The sequence below is a fragment of the Pinus tabuliformis genome, chromosome 7, assembly GCF_031772625.1.
Source record: "Pinus tabuliformis cultivar Carrire ecotype Pingquan chromosome 7, CPIR1, whole genome shotgun sequence".
NCBI classification, from domain to species: domain Eukaryota; kingdom Viridiplantae; phylum Streptophyta; class Pinopsida; order Pinales; family Pinaceae; genus Pinus; species Pinus tabuliformis.
This window is the reverse complement of record NC_142293.1, coordinates 738,183,398-738,196,942: the sequence shown is the minus strand read 5'-3', so window position 1 is coordinate 738,196,942 and position 13,545 is coordinate 738,183,398. Positions and strand designations below refer to the sequence as shown.

At 34.2% G+C, this 13,545-nt stretch overlaps 1 pseudogene; it reads right to left on the bottom strand.

Moving 5' to 3' along the window:
- Window positions 1-504: 504 nt before the first annotated feature.
- Window positions 505-11,983, bottom strand: LOC149249639 (heterogeneous nuclear ribonucleoprotein 1-like; annotated as a pseudogene).
- Window positions 11,984-13,545: the final 1,562 nt, after the last annotated feature.

The window sequence follows — 13,545 nt, the reverse complement described above, 5'->3', positions numbered from 1 at the left end:
ATCTTTTCTAAATATTCTTTTGGAGTATTTTGATTCAAGAGAAAACTTTCTTGAATTGGATGGTATCCATTTATCTTTCTTCCTCTTGTCTTGAGTAACAAATGCAGATGGCTCTCCTTCTTCATGCTTTTGAATACTTCCCCGGGAAATAATCATGTTTTCGTATTGAGTGCCTTGTCCAATGAGCTCATCAAATGTTAGAAATATATTTTTGTTGCTTATATTAGTAATGAAGGTTTCCCAAATAGGAGGAAGACCTTGTAGAGTTATCATCACCAACTTTCTATCAGATATAGTCTCACTAGCAATATGTAGTTGATCCCTTAGTTGAGATACCCTCATGATATAAGATTGCATAGATTCTTCCTTATTCATTTTCAATTCCTTGAGTTTATTCTTCAAGAAGAGGACATGGTTTAAATTGTTGACTTGATACATCCCAACCAACTTATCATATATGTCTTTAGAACTCTTCAAGTTACCAACATAAACAAGTAAATTATCCTACAAATCATCAATGAGAATTTTCTTAGCTTTGAGGTCACCTTTCTTGCACCTGGACTTGCTAGTAGCAAGAACATTCACTGGAGGCTTAGGAACCCTTCCTTGCACATATTCCAAAACATCATTATCATCTAATATAACTTCCAACCTGATCTTCCAAGTAATACAGTTAGATGAGTCACCAAGCTTCTCATTATCCTTGAAGTAGGAGGTAGACATCTTGACCAAATCAAATAGGCTCCTTAAACTTCTTTCAAATATAATTTCTCTTGTCTCTTGTCTCCTTGGATTTGACTTCACCTTAGCTCTGATTCGATGTTAATTTTCTATTGTTTAATGTTGTTACAATCAATTTATCCCAATACTTATCTTCAATTAGCAATCTTTCAAAAAAATTTATTCTTCTAATTACTAAGAGCAATTGTATATAGAACAATAAATGCAATAGACAATAGGCAATCAAGAATAATAACAAGAGACACAAGGATTAAGTCAAATACCATGGAAAAACCCACAAGGGGGAAACCCTTTCAAATTCTTCTTCTTATTATATTGTCATAAAATGTTCAACAAAGAGAGTACAATGTTCCAATTCTCCAATCATAAAACTATCTAGTAAAAACACTCAGACAATACCAAGGTATGAGCCCAGCAACAATACTAATCAGAATCAAAGTTTCCAAGCCTACGATAAATGGTCAAAGTCTGCGGTCAGTTGTCAAAATACCCTAGGTCCTAGCCACATGGAGATAGAGATCATCAGTGCGGTTGCAACTCTTCATATGCAATGAGCATCTTATATGCGTGCAACTATAACAAATATTTTCCTGTTCCAACCTTGAGGGCCCACATCAAAATTTCCTTTTCACTCGTGCGAGTTCGATCCTCGTGATTTCAAACCTATACAAACCACTTCCGCGAACCAATATCAGACCTATGTGAGCCAAACAAAAGAAGAGAGACGAAGAAAATGCTTGATGATGATGTCTAAATGAGGGTCACTTGACTTGTATTTATATGCTTCCATGGGTGCCCTATTTCTCCTTAAGGCTGACCTGTACTTTTGTGCACATATGGGTTTCCATATTAAAAATTCAATTTTCCTTAACTAGATTAAATTATTCCAAGGGATAGGAGGAGTCTTTCTTAATGAGGAATATTGTCCAAAGGAGATAATTTGTCCCTGAGCTATCAAATTAACATATTCTTGCTAATACATTGCGATTATTGTTGGTTAAAATAGCTTGCAGAGTATCTGATATAGATTGCTTGTGTGTTAGCATAGTTTCTCTTGGAGCGATCCCTACTAACCATATCTTGCTATTCAATTGTTGCTACATATTTATTTATTCTCTATTGATACATAATATTAGTTAGATGTTGTTACAACTGATTCAGTGTGTTATACAATTGATGAGTTGATTTTATTTATGATTATTAGCACAAGGGTTGATGATTGTGTGTGGTTGTGATTGAATGATTTTGTGAAAGTGAGGAATTTATTTCAAGGAGTGTTATTTTTTTCCTGCAAGAGTGATATTAGAATATATGAGTGTTATTTTATTTCTGCAAGAGTGACTTTCAATTCCAACATTGTGTGTAGTGAGTTATTTTTATGCAAGTGAGGGTTTTACAATGATATTTTTATTGAATTGTTTTCCATTCCCGCAAGTGTGAAGGGTGACAACAAGTTTTGGTTTGAATGAGTGCCAAGTTCTTGTAGAAGAAAGCTTAGCATTAAGAATTAGCCAATTCTAGTTAGCAATTGCTGCCTACATATGCTATGCACAATAACCTTGAAGAAAAAAGACTTACCATAGTTGATAATTTATGTGTGAGCAAATTGATTTGTTTTCTTAAGACAATTAATTCGCCCAAAATTTTGGCACCGTTGATGGGGAGGTTATTAAGGGTGCCCGAGTGTAACTTGAACTTCTTTATTTTATAAATGAATTGTTAAAATAGAATGCATTATAAATGTTCCTGGATATGAGGTAACATGGCAATAAGATGAGATGTAAGAACCTATGCATTGCTTCAAAAAAATAAAGCATGCTTGACCTCATAAAGGGTTAGGACACATAGGTTGCATTAATAGAGAAGTTTATTTCCTGCAACCAGGTTTTGTTTCAAAAAATTTCATTGAAAATAGATCTTTTTCCCCATGGACTAATCCATGTGCTGACAGAATATACTAGTTAGCTAGAGAAGCTTGTTGATCGATGAATAAATGGTGATTCAATGAATCTCTCAATGAGGAGTACGAGGGTATCATCATATGATTCTATTGAGATACAAAAATCAACCAATGGTGAAGTCAGAAGGGAAGGAATCGGTAATTTGTTTGAAAAATTTAAATTGACATCATCAGCTCTTTGTCTTCATAATTGGATGAAGACATTTTGCCGGAAAAACAAAAGCAAGACGAGGTTAAAAAAAGAACAACACCAAAATGTTAGGGTAATTAATTGTGATTAAATTAGGATCAATTAATTACACGCATACATAAATTGTCAACCAGGGTAAGTATTTTTATTTCAAGGTTATCACACAAAATATATGCAAGTAACAATGCTAACTAGCACTATTTAATATTAAACTCTCAAAATCAAGTCAATGTAATTATTACTCTCATCACACCAAAACCATTGTTCTTACACTCCAATATCCAACACACTCTGCACACAGTTCTAAAAGGAAACCAATATGGCATAATATAAACACAATTTCAAAATAAAAACACTATTGCAGAATAAAACCTCTCAAACACTCAAGCATTCCTGCAGAAAAGAAAACACTCCTGAAATTCATTCACTCAATAATCCATTCAAGAAAATAACTCATTGCAACATCACCTCATCAATCTGAGTAATTTCACTGTAAAAAACACACAACGATACATCAATTAAATTCTACAAGCTATAGTAGTAAATTAATGAATAACACACACACTAATCAAGTGGATCAATCCAAGACTTATGCCACTACACAAGTGATAGGGATTATTATTATGCAAATCAACTAAATCAATAATCATGATGCATTAGATGAAATATGTAATAATATCAATAAAAGAACCATAAATCATAACTGAGAGAAAACTAAATGCACTACTTCACTACCTTCCTGTCACAACAATCCTTGCTAAAGAGGAGATCCCTTCCTCCTTAGCATGGAGCTGGTAATGCACATCTCACAAGCTAATAAAAAAAAATATGAAGCTATGAATCATGAGAGTTGCATTGATATTAGCAAAGGATTGTAGATACACAATTTCTCCAAAAATTGGAATGATGTCACCCCCCGTAAGGTAGAGGGCTTTCAATCTTATAGATTACATGATTTCTATCCTTAAAACATAATAAGCTATGAGAATCTCTCAATCCTCATGCTGCCCAAATCAAGAACCTTACATAAAAAATTACAATCTAATCTACTGTGAATAAACAACATTGTAATAATATCTCTAAATAGAAAAAGGTCAACAACCAAAGATCCATAACTGTCCTAGCCAAGTTGGTTGCATTATCAAAATATACTTTTCTTTGCTAACACAAAGGTTTATGTTGACTGTGACCGAGTGACAACCTGCATTGACCCTCATTACTATTGTTGAAGAAACATATTAGTCAAAATGCTGAGTATTAGCATCACATCAATAGTATTAGTAGGACCTCGTTTTGGAATACTGGCAGCACAAAATCTGGAGAAACAACATGACATACCAACAACAACATTCCAATGAGCTAAACTACCCTGAAACAACCCCTTGTCAATCTTGTTGATGTACTCACCCAAAATAATCGATTTCTTATCAAAATATAAGCAAAGCGGAATAAATTAAGGTGACATAAAAGAGAGGCATACATTGGTCAAAATACGATTAATATAGTAAAAGGATGTGGCTATCAAGATAAAAAAGGTTAGCAATATGGAAAAAATGGATGCAAAAAGAGTGCCAATTGCATGTGCCAACATCCCTCCCCAAATTTGCAAGTGTGAAGAGTGATAACAGGTTTTGGTTGGAATTAGTGCCAAGTTCTTGTAAAAGAATGCTTAGTATTAGGAATTAGCCAATGGCAAGTAACATTTGTTGCCTGCATATACTATGCACAATAACCTTGAAATAAAAAGACTTACCCTAGTTGATAATTTATGTGTGAGCAAATCAACTTATTTCATTAAGACAATTAATTCACCCAAAATTTTGGCGTAGTTGTTGGGGTGGTTATTAAGGGTACAAGATCACAAATGACATTGTTTCTTTTTATAGACACATTGTTAAAATACAATGCATTAGAAGTGTTTTTAGCTCTAACGTGATAGGGCGGTAAGATGAGAGGTAAGAACCTGCACATCGCTTCGACAGATTGAAGTGAGGTCGACCTCAAAAAGAGTTAGGACACATAGGTTGCATTAATAAAGAAGTTCATTTCCTACAATTAGGTTTTGTTCCAACAAATTTCAAAGTAGATCTTCCCCCATGCACTAATCCATGTGCTAATAGAATATAACAGCTAGCAGGAGAATCTGGTTGAGCAAATGGTGCTTCAAGGAATCTCTCAATGAGGAGTACAAGAGGATCATTATATGCTTCTATTGAGATACAAAAAACAACCAATGGCGAAGTCCTGAGGGAAGAAATTGGTATTTTTTTTTCAAAAATTTTAAAAGTGATATCATTAGCTCTTTGTCTTCACAATCAGACGTTTTGTAGGAAAAATAGAAGCAGGCTGAAGTTGGAAAAGCAATGACACTCAAATGTTTGGGTAATTAATTGTCTTTCAATTAGGATCAATTAATTACACTCATACACAACGTTTAACCAGGGTAAGTCTTTTTATTTCATGGTTATCACACAAAATATATGGAAGTAACAACGCTAACTAGTACTATTTAATATTAAACTCTCAAAATCAAGTCGCTGTAATTGTCACTCTCAGAACAAGAAAACCATTTCTATTACATTGCAACATCCAACACACCCTACACATAGTTTTGAAAGGAAATCACGCTTGCAAAATATAAACTCTCTTGCAAAATAGAAACTCTCTTGCAGAATAAAACCTCTTAATCACTCAAGCATTCCCGCAAAAAAGAAAAAACTCCTAGAATTCATTCACTCAACATTCCATTCAAGAAAAGAACTCACTGCAACATCACCTCATCAATCTAAGTAATTATGTTGTAATAGACACAAAAACACATCAATCAAAGTATAAAAGTTGTAGTAGTAAATTAATGAATAGCGCACACACTAATCAAGTGGATCGATCTAGAACTTATGTTGCTACACAAGCGACAAGCATTACTATTTGGAAAATAAACTAAATTAGTAACTGCGATGCATTAGACGAAATATGTAACAATAACAATAAAATAAACATAAATCATAACTGAGAGAATACTAAATTCACTTCTACACTACCTCACTGTCATAATAATCCTTCCTAAATAGGACAGGCCTTCCTCCTTTGTAGGGAGTTGGTAATGCATAACTCGCAGGCTAATGAATGAAAGAATATGAAGCCACAAATCATTGAGAGTTGCATTGATATTAACAAAGGACTACAAATACATAGTTTCTCCAAAAATTACAATGATGATGCTCCCCGTGAGGCAAAGGGATTTTAATATTATAGATTTCATGATGCCTATCTTTAAAACATAGTCGGTTATGAGAATTCTCAATCCTCATGCTGCCCAAATCATAAACCTTACATAATAAATTACAATCAAGGACCATTAAGATATCCCTTAATTATCATATCTCCTTGATGTTTCAGAAGAATAAAATGATGAGCATGAAGATTTTTCATGAATGCTATAGGAGACTACATAGTCCTGTAGTAGCCTTCAGAAACCCTACATGCCCAAGTCTCCAACACTCTTGAATAAGGTTACATCATGCCACGAATTTCCACCTCTAGAAGCATCAATAGGTAAGGCACCAGGTATGAATTTCCTAACCTCACCCTTTGAAATTATCCCAAGAATGGGAAAATGTTAAAAAGTGAAAATAATAGATGGTTTTATAGCCAAATTAATCTAGCAGGGGTCTTGGCCAAAGCTAGCAGAAGACTTCACTTTTTTTTCCAAGTCACTTGCACGTGTAAAGGAGGGTAATTTTTTTTTGGAGGTGATTTGAAAATTAAGTTGTTGTCACTTATTGATGGAAATGGACGTGGAGTATGAATAATGACAAGGAGTAGGTGGGGTCCAAATCACCAATTGTGCACTGAGCCTCCTCTCATCAACCACCAAAAACCACTCCACTTAACTTGAGAGCACTCCAAGCTTGTTACTTCATGTTTCACATGCAACATTGTTTAAAAATTATCAAGAAGTCTCACCACCACTACAAAAGAAAGATACAACTGTTGGGCTTACAAACTGTCTACTATAGGATACTACATGCATTGCTACAAGATACAGGTAGACTGTTATAGGATACCAAATTCTTGCCTAGAATGTCCATAAAAGTCTCGAATGAATTAAGAAACAAGGGAATCCTCATGGAAAACGTAAGTCCAATTCCACTACTCACATTTTGAATAAGGTTCAATGCTTAATTGCCCCCATTTTATCAACAAAAATTTATGTATTAGATAGTCTTAGTTAAATAAAGAAGTAACTAGGTAGTTTGCTTTTTTCAAGAGTTCAAATTAGCAAAATGATTTAAGATGATGAATCACATGGAGTAATAAGTTGATAAGTTCTCTGATTTTCTATTTAAAACACTGTACATTTTTCTGAGCTACATGATCCCCTGCTACCATAGGAAAACCCTAATTCCTATAATAACACAAGCCCAATACTCCCTTGAAAATTTTTCTTCTCCAAATTTGTGTAGGGTACTATCATACAATGAGACAGGGATTCAATAGAAGAGAACACACATAAACTAGTCAGATTCATCAAAATCCCGAAGTCAAGGATGTCTTAAAATTTTTCAATGGATAGGTTTCTTTGAAAAATTGATAGGGTATGATGATGAGATTGCCTTAGAATTTGCTCTAAACCTGCAATGTCCTGAAGGCCATGAAATAGTCACTACAATTAAGGGTTTATGATAAAATTCACTGGTTGATTTTGCTACCCAATCTATGTTCTTTATCAAACAAATTGTGCATTTTTTTGTAAAATTAATATTTCATAAGATTCAACAAACTATACATTGCTTGAATTGAAAAAACTCATACCTTTTTGGATGATTCTAATTAGATTTTATAACTTACCAATCTGATGTTCCAAGAATCTTTCACTAAATGAGAGAATCCCATTTATTAAACATTTTTTTCTCATGGCTTGTATGCCAAATAAATAAAAGGCCTATACTTTATCCAAAATTTTAGATTATGAGCAAAATTAGACTATTTAGTAAAGAAGACAAAACATCCATCTATAAATAATGAAATAAATAAACTTGAAATAAAATATCTACATGTATGGCTTGGTGGCCTCAAGGGCCACTTAAGTGAAATTAATTAACACAATAATGGTAAAACAACATTTTATTCTAGACAACATGAAATATAAACAAAACTAGCTATACTACCCTATCCTATCCTACACTAACCACTAACAAATGTATGTTAGGTAAAATCATAATGCCAATGTAGCCATCTAAAGATCTTAAAACCTAAAGGAAAATCAAAGTTTTGCATAGATTTACATGGCTGAAATTTTCCATCAAGAAGTAACAGAATAATTATAATATCAAGAAAGCAATTCATAACAAGTAGTAAACAATGACCAATTCATGAAAATGTTGAGAAAGAGATGACTATAGCCAAGTTCCAACTATGTCCTGAAAAATATTGTGGTATACACAGAAAGCTTGAACGATATAAAAGTAAGTGATGTAGCTGCTTGTGTTTTATTGGATGATCTCGAATGATGTTCATAAAAATATATCTATCTCTAAAGCAACAATGATCCACTTTGTCGCGTAAGATGATTGTCTATAAATCTATTGATGCTTCTCCTTAGGGATAAGAATTCATTATGAGTTGCATAATATGCTTCCCTTACAATCAACTTATGTTCTAGGTGATCGAAAAATCTAGTTTGCATATGGTCAAGGAATGATCCATCAGGGCTACACAACTCCACTATTGACAAATAAATTTCATCATCAAATATAGGGTTATCATAAGTAATGTTTACTTCATTTGGCTCCTATATGTCACATTGCGGATTAGTGTTGAGCAAATATTTCTCCTAAATGAGCTAATTCCAAGAGCATGTCAACTATTAATAAGAGCTCAAGCATTTTCCTTTTCTTGTTTAAGGTAGACTTGTAATTGGTGAGGCTAAGTTGAAACATTATTAAAAAACATATCTTCAATATTTGCAAACTTTGACTAATTCTCACTTTGTGTTTCATTTCCATGTTAGAATAAAAGGAACAATTGCAAAATAATCTTGTAGATCTTCCTATAAATGAAGGTTAGGAATATATATATCTAGAGAGCACATTTTTTTTTTTCATAATATAACAATGGGTTATCATCCTCAACAAGGGTGTTTGTTCAATCAACAACATATTCACTTTCCTTTTAATATTCAATATTATCATCTGATATAGAGTCAAGAGAAATGCCCTTAGGTTAGGCACTATCTAAGTTTAAGGAATTCCTAGGACTTGATAATGATTCCCATGTTTCTATAGCAAAGAATTGACTATAAATCATGTCCACATCTATACCTTTTGTTTGTTCACAATAAGGACTTAAATAAGTAAATATTGTGTTTTTTTTAACATATTTTCAATAATTTTAGAAATGGCTTCTTCATCAAACATGAACAAACAATCATCCTTGAAAATAGTTTCCTCTGGTTTTCTGTAAGATTCCTTAATGGGATCTCTTGGTGTCATCAAAACACCATGAGATTCTAAGCTCCTAGTGGTGTACTTGATGATAGTATATATAAACCTAGTTTGGGATACATTCTCTACTTGCTTAAAGAGGTTATCAAGGCTTTTCAACTCAAGACCATTAAGGGTTATTGTTCCATCTTGTTAATTTTATATTTCAAAAGTGTGTTCTTGTTGTGATATTTAGTTTGTTGATATAATATTTTTGTTGGAAACCGCAATGTTGAATCTAATCAAGACTTACACAGTCTTTTAGATTAAACTCTTTTGCAAGATTATTATTTAGACTGGACCATTTAGACCATCATGTTTACTATAAGGTGCATTTTATCACTTTAAAGGTTTTGGAAGAAGGTATGTGTGACAATGTGAATCTTGCTTATGCTTAAAGGAAACTCTTCTCCTCAGGGAATAGAAAGGATATGTGAACACCACTCAAGGAATATTTGCCTATAGGTTTTGTAACTCTAACAAAATCTATGAAAAATTTGCATAACTCTCAATACAAAGTTATCGATAGATTCATTTTTATATTTTTATATTTCCTCAAGTTCACAACAAAGTTCTTCATAGTTATACTTTTCATTCATAGATTAATTTTCATGAGCATATAGAAAAACTTCCATGAAATGCTTCTATTTATGAATGGATTTGGCTAGTAACACTCTATACTAAGCTTGAATATGTCTATTAAAAGTGAAAGAGAATAACTTGCATCCAACATCTTTTTCAAGGTTGCTTAGTAAACTAAATTTAAGCTCACATTATTACATATGTATGAATGAAAAGGTTTCCCCTCACCATTTAATTTTGGTAATTGTGACCAGAGTTTTGCTACCATTTTTCAAATGTCATGCAATATTTTTGAAAAACTCAAAGCATGATCCCATGCAATACTATGGGGAGAAGCCATGTGTTAAATAAATTTTAAAAATGGTACCACACAAATAAGATTGTCATCCAACCCTTATTCTAGTTCCAAAAATGATATGGAGAAATTTCCCACTTGCAACATTATGGATTCTCCCTAATGAAGGGTCCCAATAATATTTGGCACAGTTTGGATCAAGGAACGCATACAAATTCTAACTTAACAACCATTACTAATTTTAAGGTTTAAAAGAATAAATTAGATGTCATAAATTGAGGTCGTAGAACTAATTATGCCTATAGGAATTTTATTGTGAAGTTCTTGTTGGTGACACTCTTGAGATTTGTGGTCCTAAAAAAATGTACAAAATCTCAACAAAATCTTAATAGTGTTTCCCCATTCAACTCTCTCCATCACGTTTTCCCAGAGATGCAAATTCTTGTCAACGTCGCCGTATCTCCAAGGCCATGGACAACGGTGAAGGCTTTTATTTTGAGGGTGTGCACATGCTCCAAGTGCTTCCACTAGAAGGCCGATATTAGAATCCCATACCTTTTCTGATCATGTAATTTATCTGAACTTTTATGCTTCCCCTTCAACAAAGCCTCCACGAACATCTGAAGGTGTTCAACGTCGCCAAAGACTAATTCTCTAGGAAAAATTCAGATGATGAAGATGATTATTCCATACAGAGCAACGATTCCAAGACACCTACTGGGTAAGAATTTCATGTGACCTTCGTGCCACACGATCTTCTACTCCGTCCTCAGCAAATGTCACAAAGCCAAAGCCTCTGTGTCCAGACCTCCTTACATCCTTTGGCACATAAACATCTACAACAGTGCCAAAATTGTTGAAATATCAATGAATATCTCCAGCAGTTGCCTCCTATGAAAGCCTTCCAACAAAAATATTCTTGCCCATGCCTCATGGTGGTAGGCAAAAAAAACCTCCTGAACCATACCATGCACCATGATCAACCATGTCATAGGAGGACCCTCCAATCACACCATTGGTTCCATGTAAAGGCCATGACTTTCCACTGCCATAGTCACTTCCTATTTTTGATGCATAACCATCTCTGAATCCTGAGCTCAGATGGTCATATAGTGTAGCAGAGCCCAATTCCCCATACAGGGTTGCAACATTGATATATGCATTGTATGCACCATACCCACCGAAATTGGTTTTATCCACTGCTTTGTCGGTTCCTCCTTTGGTGTTGCTTGATCCATTGCAATAGTAGCTCCACCCAAATTATGTGTTTCTGACATCAACTTGTCTACAGGTTCTAAGTGTTCAAAAGTGATAAACTCAATTCCACGATGTTTTCTTGAGCCTTTTTCCTTGGGCATATACAAATATTCAATGTTTCCATATTCTTCAAAATATTTTTGGAATGCATCCTCTGTAACAAAAGGAGGAATTCTAGCCACAAATATCCGAGTAATCTGATTTGAAGGAGCCTTCATCTCCTCCTTGGGTGTAGCCACTTTTACTTCCAATGTACGACCATTTAGAACATGTTCAATGTCAAGTGCTTTCATATCACCTTCAACTGAAGAAAATGTGGCATAACCAAATCCATGAAAACGACCAGTTGCACGATCCCTCATAACAATCACATCATCGAGTTCTCCAAACTTGCTCATATAATCCTGTAACCCCTCAGTGTCGACATCCCAAGGAATACCAAGCACAACAAGTTTCCTGTCCCTTGCCGACATTGGTTACTGGTAGACGTTGCCATGTCAGTGTTTGCGAGTGAAGTGATTGGATGACAGAATGAACTATGGAGTCTCACCCCTTCTAACACTCTCATTGCATCCTCTTCCTCACTCTCTCTGCTCCTCACTACCCTCAAAACCTCACTCCTCCTGAGATCTGCAACGGATGGATATTGGAGGCTTTCTCTCGTCATGCTCGGAGCCTATCCTCTTCGTTAGTTTTTCCTCTCACACTTCGCTCACCTGGGGCCTCTCTCAAACTCATTAGTTGTGCAGTTCTCGTTTCCTCTATTTCATGTCTTTCCAGAAGTAAAACTACTAATGAAGGTGAATTTAAGGTTACTGTATGGTTGACTCACACCAAAAATACTTATGCTGTAAATGTTAGAATGGGAAGCGCTAAATGAGAAGAGGAAATGCACAAAAATAATGCTTCTATAAATATAATTACGACAAAATGGAATGGGTTTTTTGTAATTTTATATTTACAATGAATAGAAGATCACAATTCTTATACCAAGGAAAATTCAAATGATGAGATTAATTCTATTACAAATTTTGTATGAGAGCTGAAGTAGAAGGTCGAGTGTTTTTGCAACTATTTTTTATTTTATTTTGTCAACAAACATTGATCAAGATAGACATTTTGGTAACCCACTGGAAACACATAAGTCATAATCAAAAGCTTTTCCATAGGTCATAATCAAAAGCAATTTCACGATGCTCAAATTTTCTATTTTGTGTATCTCTGTGCGTTATAGTGGATGTAAGGACCATCTCTATACTATATATATATATATATATATATATATATATATATATATATTTAAAATAAATCATGATAAAATACAACAAGAAGAGGGAAAAACATTGGGAATTCAAATTTATCCAGCACTGTCTAACACATCCCTAAATTTTATTTCACTGAACATATCATAAAATTACATATATTTAACTAAGGCATACAGAAATCATACAAAAATAATATTGCAACACATATGTACCATTCACCAGAAGACGAGGCTCCACTTGTTTTTTCATTACTTGTCTTCCCTTGTTGTCGGTCACCTCCGAGAGTGAATGACGGCGTACTTGATCCGAATGCGATGACTCACCAGTTAACCTCCCAACCTACTTCTTGGGTACCCTTCTTTCTCGTGGACCCCCGAGTTGCAATGGGGTTGTACAATGGAGGAATGAAATAACTGGTAGAGGAGATCACTTCTTGGCTCAAGAGTCCCCTCTCTAAAATCCTCTACCTCACCAAACTCACTATAGTTTCGTAATCACTACATTGACATAGTCTCATCCATCCAATAATAGGGTTACCAAAAGTCCCCTCTCCCATGGCTTGCCCCTTCTTTTATAGGAGTCCTCATAGGTGACACTTGGCATGTCATGCATAATTAGTTATTTTTTTATAATTCAATAGTTTGATTATTCACCCACCCATGTGTCACTCTCTCATCAAGGGTCTCCAAAATTATTTACTTAAATTTTAATTTAAAACTAATATTTTCCTCACCTCAACAAGATTTCTATTTCTTCTCCTAGTTGCCTCT